The sequence below is a fragment of the Apis dorsata genome, unplaced genomic scaffold, assembly GCF_000469605.1.
Source record: "Apis dorsata unplaced genomic scaffold, Apis dorsata 1.3 scaffold_935, whole genome shotgun sequence".
Taxonomy (NCBI): domain Eukaryota; kingdom Metazoa; phylum Arthropoda; class Insecta; order Hymenoptera; family Apidae; genus Apis; species Apis dorsata.
This window is the reverse complement of record NW_006264045.1, coordinates 935,700-948,528: the sequence shown is the minus strand read 5'-3', so window position 1 is coordinate 948,528 and position 12,829 is coordinate 935,700. Positions and strand designations below refer to the sequence as shown.

At 24.0% G+C, this 12,829-nt stretch overlaps 1 long non-coding RNA gene across 1 annotated transcript in view; it reads right to left on the bottom strand.

Annotated features, from left to right (window-relative positions):
* The window catches only part of LOC116186567, a 21,974-nt gene extending 9,348 nt beyond the window's left edge, over nucleotides 1-12,626 (bottom strand). The window contains exon 1 of the long non-coding RNA XR_004151588.1: nucleotides 11,383-12,626. This is a non-coding gene — a long non-coding RNA (uncharacterized LOC116186567). The remainder of the gene's footprint in view (nucleotides 1-11,382) is intronic.
* Nucleotides 12,627-12,829: the final 203 nt, after the last annotated feature.

Here is a 12,829-nt window from a genome sequence, read left to right as displayed (position 1 = left end):
AAAATAGAATAATAATAGAATAATAATATTTACTATATAATATAATATAATATATAATAATATATATATATATATATATAATATAATAATAATAATAATATTATCATATATATTTGGATTTACGGATATTTAAATCTTGAGTTTATAAATGTAGTTTGAATATGTCCTTAAATGTCTATAAAATTTATGTTCAGATATCCGAATATCTGGATATTTATTTAATTTAAATTTGAATAATAAGAATATATTCGACTCGGATATTTAAACGCTTTTTTGAACTTAATATAATTGAATATTTCTATACACCAAAATAATACATATAAATAATACTAAGATAAATAATCACATATTCTATGCATGTGGTTCATATAATTTTTTGTTTCTCATGCAATTGATTATGATTATGATTCTCATTCTTATGCTAATGATTATCATTAAACTATCAATTATGTTGCTCAATTATGTTGGATTCATACTAGACAAATCACGAATTTAATATAATTAATATAATATAATTCATTGACAAAAAGTCATATGAGATTAAGAAGAAGAAGAAGAGAGTATGACATTTCTATTCATTCCATATACAGCAGTAAATGTAATTTTATTTATAGATGCGATACTTTCGGTCAATTATATGTGTCTATGAATATATTAGATTCGTTAAATCAAGTAATCAAACTTGTATTTTTTCTTAAAAAAATTTCTTCTTCTAAATCGCAAAAATATTACATACTATTTATACTGTTATACTGAATTAACAAACAGCTTGTAAGCAGATTACATTAGCAATTATAGGTTTATTTGCTTGATGTTCGTGTTATTGTTGATTTTGTTCATGTCTTTTTAAAATTGCTTTTTTAATTAAAATCAATAAGAAAATAAAAAATTCTATTATATTTCAGTTATCATGATAAAATATTTGAAAGAAAATAATAAGTATTTGATTCAAATACTTAGACTCAATATTTCAATATCTAATACGGATTTAGAGTTTTAATGATTAATTTAAGAATTATAAAAAAATCATTATCATAATATATCTCCTTATACAATTCTTAAGAATATTCTTTCTTTAAAATATATGCTATGTAAAAATTTTATTTAAAATAAATAAAATAATAAAATATAGTAAATTATAAAATAAAATATCCTATTTATTGCGAAAAATGAAAATATAATTCGATTAAAACATTTGTTAAAGAATAAATTATTAAATAAAATAATAATTTAAATAATAATTTAAATGTATAATAATTCAATATAAATTAATACTAAGTTTATTATTTATACTAAGTTTATATATATATTTTAATCAAAAAATTAATAATAATATAAGTTAAAATTAGTTCATAATTTACGAAGAAGAGTCAAAGATTTGTTTCCTTTTCAGTTACTTTTCTTGAATCGCTTCTACATATTCGAAATGGACACGTGCGCAATACAGAATATATATGTATACATGTATAAACGGAAATAACATCTGTCGCCTGTTACAAAGAAGTCGAAAACTATAAGATTGGACCAAGCAGGACTTCCGTTCGAATACCAAGTGGGAAAGCCATGTACACACAAAAAAGATTTCGCCTTTACAATAGTGGCCAATAATAAGAATAATCGTAAGCAAAAGAGAAATCTTGCTTTTATTCTGTAAAATTATCAAACATGTATTTTATGAAATTAACTCTCACAAGCTCTAAAAATTCGGATTATTTAAATAAAACATTAATAAAACAAATTTATTTATAATATGATGAAATTTGTATTTTGTTTTTTTTTGTATATTTTATATATATTGTATAGTTTATATAGAAATTTCTCTCTAAAATTATTAACATGTTAAGCATCATATTAATCATAATATATCTTTCATTCAGTTCACGTTGATGGGTGACTAATGATATAAAGATGCGAAATGAAACAGAAATGAAATTTTCCATTATAATTATATAACAAAATATTATTATTGTAATGTAATTTCTATTATTGTTTTTTCTAAATCATTTTGCATTATTTTACAACATTTTTTTACAAGATTTTCTGATTTTTCTTTAAAAGATTAAAAAATTTAATAATTTGATTTCAACTTTTTTTTTTACGAGATTTTTTATAAAAAAAATTTTTTTTTTAATTTTAAAAATCTTTTTGTATTTTTTTAAAATATAATTATATAATTCCTAATTAGATTATTTATAAAAAACAAATAATGTAATTAGATGATATGTTTCGTTATTATGTAAGAATCACAATTCTAGAATAATATCATGACAATTTAATATTATGAGCTATAATATATATGACGCTGCATAAATGAAAAGAGTTTGCAAACCTCAGCAATTGGTGTCACGTTACAGTTTTATGAAAAGAATAATATCACGTTATTACGTTTAAAATCTATGGTAAGATATTATAGCAATATTTTTCATGAAAGTTTTAATTTTTGTTACTCCTTCTTTAATTTTCTATTTAATTTTCAAATATTTTTTGTTACATATATATTTCTAGAATTTTCAAAAATATTTTTCATTATTTTTATTATATCTATTTTATTATATTTTTTTTCTATTTCATTATTTTTTTAAATTTTTATTTATTTTATTGTATTTGAAAGCACATATATTTTAAAATAAAAAAAATTGAATTAAGAAGATTTTAAATATTTATTGATTATATTTTGAAGTGATTCTAACCATTAAAATGTGATAATATACATAAAAAAATTTATTAAATTTTTTATTAAACATGTTAATAAAGTGTTGTTTAATATCAACTTATTAAATAATTATGAAATTTTAATTAAAATGTTAATTTATGTTCATTATGTTTGCATCAAGAAAATGTGATTAACATTTTTGTATCAATTAAAGAAAATATAATTATAAAACATATTGATTAAATTCTTAATTGTTTTATTTAATTTTTAGCTTAAGTAATTATTCGAAAATTATTAAGATCAAATAATTTTACAAATTTTTAATGTTAGAAAGAATTAAATAAATTTTATAAGAAAATCTATTGTCTCTGCTATAAATTTTTAATTATTAAGATAATTAACAAGTTAAACTAAAAATTAAATTATTAATAATTTTTTAATTTTATGAAGATAACTATATTTTTATAAATTACACATACTTCCAAATAATATCTCAAAATATGACAGAAGTAATTTATCAATTATATATATCCGAAAAATTATATAATATCCGAAATATTTACTTTTTACTCTACTATGTACTTATTTTTATGTTATATTATATTAGTTTGAATTAGAATAAAAATAACTTTTTTTATATTTATATAATATTTTATATTACAATATTCAATTAAATGTTTTTTAAATTGTTTACATTTATCGTTTATAGTTACATTTATCGTTATAGTTAAAAGTTAAAATATTACTTTTAAACATCAAAATTCGAATCTATGTCTATCATCTACTTTAATCTCAATATGTATTATAAAAATAAAATTAATAAAAAAAAATTATAAATTCCTGTGTGCGAAATTTTAAATTTCCTATAAATATTGCTAACTTTTGCATATCAAATGCGAATCTCCATTTACGATATTACATGTACATATTTTCAATGACGAAATCGTCTTTGTATCGGCAAATTGTTACACGTCTTACGTCATGTCGCTTTTTGACATGTAGTAAATTCTCCTGGAGAATGCATTTCTGTAAATAGAAATGCGGACACGCGTGTGCAACCACGCGAAGGAAGGCCCCGTCGTCCTGTCAGGATTCGGAGAAAGTTGTTTCAGGGCGTTGATTGGTGGATGATGAAATCACGGAAGCCAGGGGCCAATCGTTACTCTGGAAACTTTCCCAGAACATTTAACCCTTTTGACCGTACATAAATATCACTCGATTCGGTACACACTGTAATACAGCAATGTATCCTGTACGACAAATAAAGAAAACACTGAGCAACGACAATTTCTCTTCGACATAGATATATAATATTTGTATATATTGCTTATAGAAACTATAGAAACAATAAAATATCAATCGTGATGAAATATCAATTTGTGTGAAAACTATTTTAAAAATTACATTAATTAATTCGTTTATTAAATTATTTATAATTAATTAATTTATAATTAATATTATAATTAATTTATAATTAATAATTATTTCTGTATTTTATTTTAATTTTTTTTATTATTTTAATTCCAGAAATATTAATTAAATGTAGATTTGAAATCATAATTAGTAATACAATTTTTGTTATTGATAAAAATAGTTTAAAGAAATAAAGAATTGAAGATCTTAAATTACACAATATCACAATTATTAAAGGATTATAAAATAATTCATGTATAAAGAATTTAAATCATTTAAATAAAGAAACGTAAAGATTCAAACAAGAAAATACAATTTTTAGAAATTAAAAAGATACACTGGAAATCATTTATTACTGGACAAATCGAGACAATTATCTCGAACTATACGAAAAACATTTTTCAGAATTTGTTTATAGTTTGATATAATAATATATAATATATAATATATATATGTATATATATATATATGTAATATATATATATATATACAGAGAGAGAGAAAGAGAGAGAAAAAAATAGAGAAAATATAATACGCATTTGTACAACTTGAAACACCAAAATAATGTTGATTGTTTCATTATCAACAATGATAAAACAAATAAACACAAATTTATAAAAAATTTGTATATATTGATATTTAACTTAATAACTTAATGTATATCAGGGCATTGATGATAGAAATGACTATCTAAATTAAAAAGCATAGATGATAGAGATTAGAAATGTAGGAAATATTTTTTATGATTAGATATATGCTCAAATGAAATCTCAATCATAAAGCTATAGATTATAATAATTACTTTTGTTACAACTTTAAATCAAGATATATTTTTGTTAATATACAATAATAAATATATAAATAATAAATATACAAATAATAAATTCTATAGCTAATTAATATTGTTAATGTAATTGTCAAAATTAACACTAACATATTTAAGGCAACAATAGCATCATTTGATATGATTTTACATACATGATATATATTCCATGTACAACAAGCTTGTTAATTTTAAATAATCGCGAATCTACTCGCACGTGCGGAAATAAATGAATTATATTATATTATAAAAGATACTATGTTTCCATTTGTTATATTAATTATTCTGGATTACAAAGTACTTTCTTAAGCTCTTTTTCCAGACAAAAGTAACGAGATAATTATATATCTTTGCAACGTACAAGAAAAATAAAGATTAGATATAAATAAAAATATTAGATCATCAAGTTAAAAAGCAAGCAAATTTGATATTCTAAAATATCAAATTTATATTTCATTAATATCATCTCCCAATTTGGTTCAAATTTGACAATCTTAACAATCTTTATAAATTTTGTTTTATAAATATTTTCCATTTTTTTTCTTTATAATTTCAAAATAATGAAAAAGATTGTTGTAATTAAAAAATAAATATGTATTGCAATATTTAAATTCTAATAAATTAACTATTTTTTAATTTTCTATTGAAAATCATTTCTGAATATTTTTTAAAATATATATAGTTACATGTATATATATTCATTACATATAAAATATGAAATAAAATAGAAGTTTTTAAAATTTCCAAATTTTATTTTTATTTTATTTTAATAACTTAATTTTTAAAAAAAATAAATATATATTGCAATATTAAAATTAAGAAGTTTTCTAAGTCATAAAGTTTATTAATTTAGTTTATGAATTTTATTCCCTATATTTCAAATTGTGACTCCGCGCATGATTATGCACAGATGATTAAATGCACGCACGATTATTGTCAACAATAAATGATAATTAGAAAAAATAAACTAACAACTGTAATTATGACAACTAAAATCAATATGTCTTCTTGGATAAAGTGAATTGTGACCTTGTCATGCATAATTGTTTTCGGTCAATTAATAGTTTTATAATTATAATTATTTTATTAAAATTCTTCTATATAATTTTTAGATTCAATTATTTTTTTTTTTTCTTAATACATTTAATACATGTTTTTTGAAACATTCTAATAAATCATAAAATAAAATGCATATCATATCACTATGATAACGATTAATCTTTCCGCGTAAATTCGATATACGATTTTTTATGATTATCAGTAGACCATGAAATGAATTATATTTTTCATGTCTTGAATGTAATCAATTTCTTTTACACTTTCAACTGTAGTTTTTTATAGCGATTCATAGAAACAACTAATTAATATTTATAATATGACTGAATTATAATACAAATAATATGAAATAGTTTACTAATAGTTAATGGATAAGTTTAATAATAGTTAATGGAATGCGATCTGTTATATAAATATATAATTAATTTCTGATTAAATTGAAATATGAGAGAAGAATTGGCATCTTTTATATTTGAATATTGAATATGCGTTGAATATTGGAAATAATTATTTATATTTTTTATTTTTTTATTCAATAGAGAGAAGCAAATGATTATAATAGTTGTATTATGAATTATATAATATATAAATGAAAAATGATGCAATTTTAATTTAAATGTTGAATAAAATACATTATTAAAAATATAGAAATACTTTTAATAAATTATTTTATTTCTGAATTGTCTTATAGTATATTATCATATATATTATCATCATCATCCAAGATACACACACACACATAATGATAATATACAGTATAATTATATATAGTATCTATATAAATATATATATAATTATTATATATATAAATATATTAAAATTCATTTTAATGTTTAATATTAACTAGTAATAGTACAATTCCCAAACAATTTTCTCTAATTGATTAAAATATATGCATTGTCTATATAGAAATCTCGACATTCTTGCTTGCTGTTTGTCATGAATATACGGAATAGAATTAGGCGACTAGTAATAATAATAATAATAATTTTAATATATCGAATGCGCATCGATCATGATCAAGGAAACGAAATAAATATTATTGTGCTGTTTCAATTAATTAATTATCAATTTTTATTATCTTAATTATTATTTTTTAAATAAACTTACAAAAAAGATACATTATTTAGAAATATTTCTATGAAGTTTATTATTCATTATTATAAAATTAAAAGATAATTTCTTCAAAATAATGAAATTCAAATTTTAAATTGTTTAACATTCATTCATATTCTTTGATTGTTGAAATATTTGTTTCTCAGAAATAGAAATCAATTAGATAAAAATAGATTTGCAACAATGATAATGAATTTCTGGAAAATTTAAAATATTAATTATAATCACATCGTGACATAATGCGACCGATTCAAATGCATTCAATGTATTCAAATTTTTTAATTCGTGTACTATATACGTTAAAAGTCTTAAGAGCTCATTATACAACGGACAATTATGAAAATTTAATTATGCTTCACCTTGAACACGCGTGCGGGGACATAATGTTCGAAGGCTGCCCCATTGTCGTTGGAGTGAGCGAGCGTCACGAGCGACCGCTTCCCGCCGGCAAAACAAACGTTTCATAATCCAGCTGAGCGGATTCCGTCGCATGTAAATCAATCATTTACGCAAGCGGTATATATGTATATACGCGACCGACTTCGAAGGATTTGATCATACGGTTCGACTTGTTCTTTTACAAATGTTTTCTTTGCCTATTGATTTCAACGGAAGTTCCCGAATGTTCACGAATCATTTAATAGGGGATTTGATCACTTGAACTTTAAAACTTATTAAAATAAATTGCAATATATAGTATAAATTGCTTAATATAACAACAATTCTCATATGGTTTTCAATAATTTTTGAAATTTTTTCTTGTTTTATTGAAAATATTCATTGAAGAAAAGGAATATGAATATACATGAAACATATTATTGATAGAAATTTTATTGACAACTTTTTAGATGATAATCAAAGTGAATTTATAATATGCTATTTTTCTGACATAATTCTTTAACAGTTCCGAAGCATCTATTAGTCATCTTTAACAAATAAGTACCCTTTCCCCCTCCACTTTATAAAAATATGCAATCAAAAATGATGATATATTCTTGACTTACTAATATTTATTAATTTGATAAACAATGGCGATTCCTTTTGTTGAAACGATAATAATTTTTTCAAAATCAATCATATTTCACATGATGTTTTCATAGAGAATTATAGAAAATTTTCTGAATTTTGGTAGCCGTGCAAATATCAAAAAATTACGGCATAAAAATTTTCTACATTATTTAATAATTATTACAGTAAAATTCAATGTTAATAAAGAGATATTGAAAAGAAAATAAAGTGATTGCCATCCAAAAAATCTATAAATTAGATTACAATACATACAAGATATGAATTGGTGGTCAATCTTATTTATTTATGAATAAGAGCAAAGTGTGTGTGGCATAAAATATGATTTTGCATATGACAAAACATTCTCTCTACTATATCCCCACCAATAATTCATCGAGAAATTCCCCTCACGGTAATACGTCCCTGAGAAATACGGTATGCGCCATCGAGTGTACGCTTATTTTAACAAACCTATTTCTGATATTGTGCCACCGCAACGGTGTCTGTATCGAGATTAGAAGGCTTTCAACGAAACTGACTTCTTATGTTTGCACTATAGAGACATAATAATATGAGAGAGAGAAAAAAGTGAATAACGAACAACCGCGTCTCTGCATATGGTCAGAGTGTGTTCAATGCACGTACATATTCTCATGTATAGAGCATATTCGATAAGTAATTTCTCTCCCCCCCCCCCTTCCCAACTCAAGTTGTCTACGATATTAGGTGGAAGCTCAACGTTTGTAATAGTACTAGAAATAGTACTATTGAATTATATGCGAAATATTGCAATTATCAATATAATACGTTTATATAGTAATAATTATATAGTAATAATAAAAGTTTATACAATTAAATAAAAAAATATTCATTAAAATATATATTATTATATTATTTATAATAGTAAAAAATAAATAATATAATATACGGATTTATTATTAATTATGATAATAATATTTATGGTATACATGTAACGCGATCAATAATAATGATCTAAATCGTTATTATGAATCATTCTCATAAAATATTAATTTTACAAAATAAAAAAAAAACAAAAAACAAAAACAAAATAAAAAAGAAATTAAATCTATTTTGAAATAACAAATAAAAAAGAAAGTAAAAGTTCTTAGTAAAATGGGATGTCATAAGATTGCAATCACGAAGCAACAGTACATAAATGTCAAGGGATCCTGACATAGTTTTTAGATTTGTTGAAGTGACTGGTTATCGTATACAGAGAATTATATGCTTTATCGATTATATTACTAGTGACTGGCATTCTTAAATGCGAGATTATACATATATAGGAGCACAATTTCGGAAAGCTATTCATGATAATATAGGATAATTTAGCATTGACTATTGATGATAAATGATTAGATAGCATACCAGAATCTATTGTGTGCTTAATATCGCTAAGATTATCTCAGTATACCAGGAATTATATACATATAGTATTCCACAGATAATGAATTGAATGAAGAGAATGATTTTATATAAAAAAATAAATCCAAAATATAGAATAAAATTTTTTTATTTGAAACTTTGTTCAAGTAAATCAAATTCAAAAAATTTTCAAATATAAACTAAAATTATTTTCTGATTAAATATAAATGAATGAGATATATTATCGAGAAAATAATTTTATATATAAAAAAATAAGTAAAAAAAAAAAAAATAAATTTTTTTCATATTAATTACTTAAAATTAAAATGAAATTAATTTACAAAGACATTGAATTTGAAAATTCATCGATTACATGATTTCTTGACAATCATGTTCAATTTCGCTTTTCACAAAAATAAGAATTTAAACGATAAAATTTTATTCTATTTTATTCATTTTTTATATTTATTTATTTTTATATAATTATTTATTTATTTTTATATAAAATGAAAATAAATCTATCAATAGTTCATTCATTTATTTAATCGAGGGAAAGCTAATTTCGCTTTGAAAAATTTTCGATTTATTTTTTCATTTTTTTTTCATTTATTTTTTTCACGGCTGTCATCTTTCATACTTTATATGATATACAAAGACATAATATTTTGTTCAAATCTGACAAATTTATTTTTTCACTTCATTATATATTTTTTTGTTCTTTATTCTCTTTTCTTTTTTTTTTTTCTTTTACATCGACTGATAACAACGTCAGTGACAATGTCATATCGCATTATCATCACGGCAAGCAAGATAATGAATAATTGAAAAAGACCAGTTCATTTGCGCAATTTTAATTACTTACTCTTTCACATATTCGCGAATTAATGATAAATATTTCTTTTTTTATAATTGATTACCATTATTGATATTATTAATCATTAATGATTATTATATTACGTATATTTAAATAAAAACAAATATTTGAGTATTTTTAATAATAATGAATGAACTATAAAAATTGGATTTTTGCAACAATCGTGGATGCTTCTAATAAGTCATTACTTATCGATAAAAATATACGAAATAATCAGAAATATAATATAACTATACAATAAATATTATATTTCCTAAATAAATATCTTTTATTTGTTTTTAGAAAATGTAATATATAATGGATTTTATTTTTATAAAAATACCTAAACATATTCATTATAAATATCAAAGTATATATATAAGTTTCTAGTTAGTCATAAGCTTATTCAATAGCATATCATACTATACTATATGTAGTTACTAAAGGTGTTAATACGAATATAATGCGTTATAGCTCTCTAGACAATCAAAGATTATAGTCGACGTGACTTTCTGCCTCTTTTCGTGTCTCCTATGCGAAATCATTTTATCGTTCTTTCCCTCTTGTTGCCCGCTTACTCTTTCTCTCATAGTTAACCGGGATCGACTCGAGAAACGAGTAAGATATAGTGACACATCTTTAGAACAATCACCCGTTGTGAAAGCGCCTCACCGGTTAAAATATCTACTACTGCAATATAATGAGCAAATGACAAGTCAAGAGATTGCGAACTTAATTCATTCTTGATCTTTTATTTCTTTCTCAGATATAATTTCAAAAGTTTGAAATATATATAAATATATGTTATATTATTAAATGAAAAATATTAATTTGTTTAATGATTTATCATTGATATATAAAATCAATTTCTAATTTTTATTATAAATAGTAATTTTGAAATCAAAATTTCAAATTATAAACAAACGTGAAATATTTCGTTTATAATCCTGAATTCATTATATCATTTTAGTAAGGATAATTTTGAAATTATTTTGAAAATAAATAATTACTTGCATATATCTGTAATAATATATCTAATAATCTAATAATCATCTAATAATCATCTGTACTTACCTAAAAAATGATACAGAGATGCATTATCCTTAGTTGATACACTTTATTTATGGTATAATCCAATCCTTTTCGAGGTAAATTGAATATTATAAAGAAAACACTAAATCACAACATGCACATTTCTCTGCGTCCACGAAAACTGTCTACGTTTATTGTCATCGTCCATCAGGACGACGAGCACGATCACTACGTTGCTCGACACTGCAACGCTTTCGTCTATTCATCACCTCGTCATAACAACGACAAAACAAGCGAGAACACGCTTCACGACTCAAGCTGAATGTGCAGAACCCACCAGAGAGTGTTGCACGCGCGTGCGACTCGGATGTGAGAGAGGGTAAAACTCCACTGCTCGTGGTCGGCACCGGTATTGTGTCCTTGTGGCAGCAACAGCACAACTTTATTGAACAGCGTCTCTTGAAATTATTTCGATATCACGTTAATTCTAAATAAATATTGACAATTATATAACATTTATACACACAAAAGTTATGTACTTTTTTCCTTATTTTTGTTTTTTTCTTTTTGTCCTACAAAGTTTATTTGCTTGCGGTTTTGTTTTTTTTTATCTCACACACGTCTATAAACTTTATTTATATTCACTGATTATGCTATTCATATGCTTCACAGTCTATCACAGATGTACTGATGGTACAATGGCAACGACGAACTATTAGCAAAATTTTCATGACGACATTAATAATGATAGTAACGACAGGAGCAACAGCAGCAACAGAAGTTTCGAGGACAATAATGACACATTTAAAAAATCGTCGCGTGAATGATCGTTGATGATGATACTTATGAACGAAGAGAGAGCGTCCTCTCAGTATTCGCGGACGGCTGACTCTGACTGCTCGGCTGACTGACTACTCCGCGCCGGGTAGCATTGGCCCCGCTAAACGGTTGAAAGTAATACTGTCTAGTGAGAGGCTGTTGGGGCCAACATTGGTCTTACTTGCTCTCTCTTCTTCCGTCTCCCTTGCTCGCTTATAATAATCTATCTCACTCACTCTTTTCGCACGCTCTCTATCGGTCCGTTGTGTATCTATGTTCTGTATATTCACGGTGTGTGCCTGCCGTCGATCCACGTACGACTTGTATCACACATATGAATATTTCTTCGTGTGCGTGGTAACGCATATTGATAGTAGAGAGTATAAGAACAGCAGGCACGATGATATTACAGTAGTAGTACTGTTCGTTGTTAGTATTAGTATTAAAGCTACGCTACGATGAAGGTATTAATGGTAGTGGTGAGGTTGGATGAAACGGTGGGAGTTATACGTGCGCATGTAACAGGCGCAGGCGTACACGACGCCATCTAGTAGGAACACGCCACAATCGCACCCAACGCACAGCGTACGAACACTGCGGCACACGCATGTGCCACTCCATAGAGCGCAGACAGTCGAAGGTATAGTTGGTGGGGATACGACCGAGTACG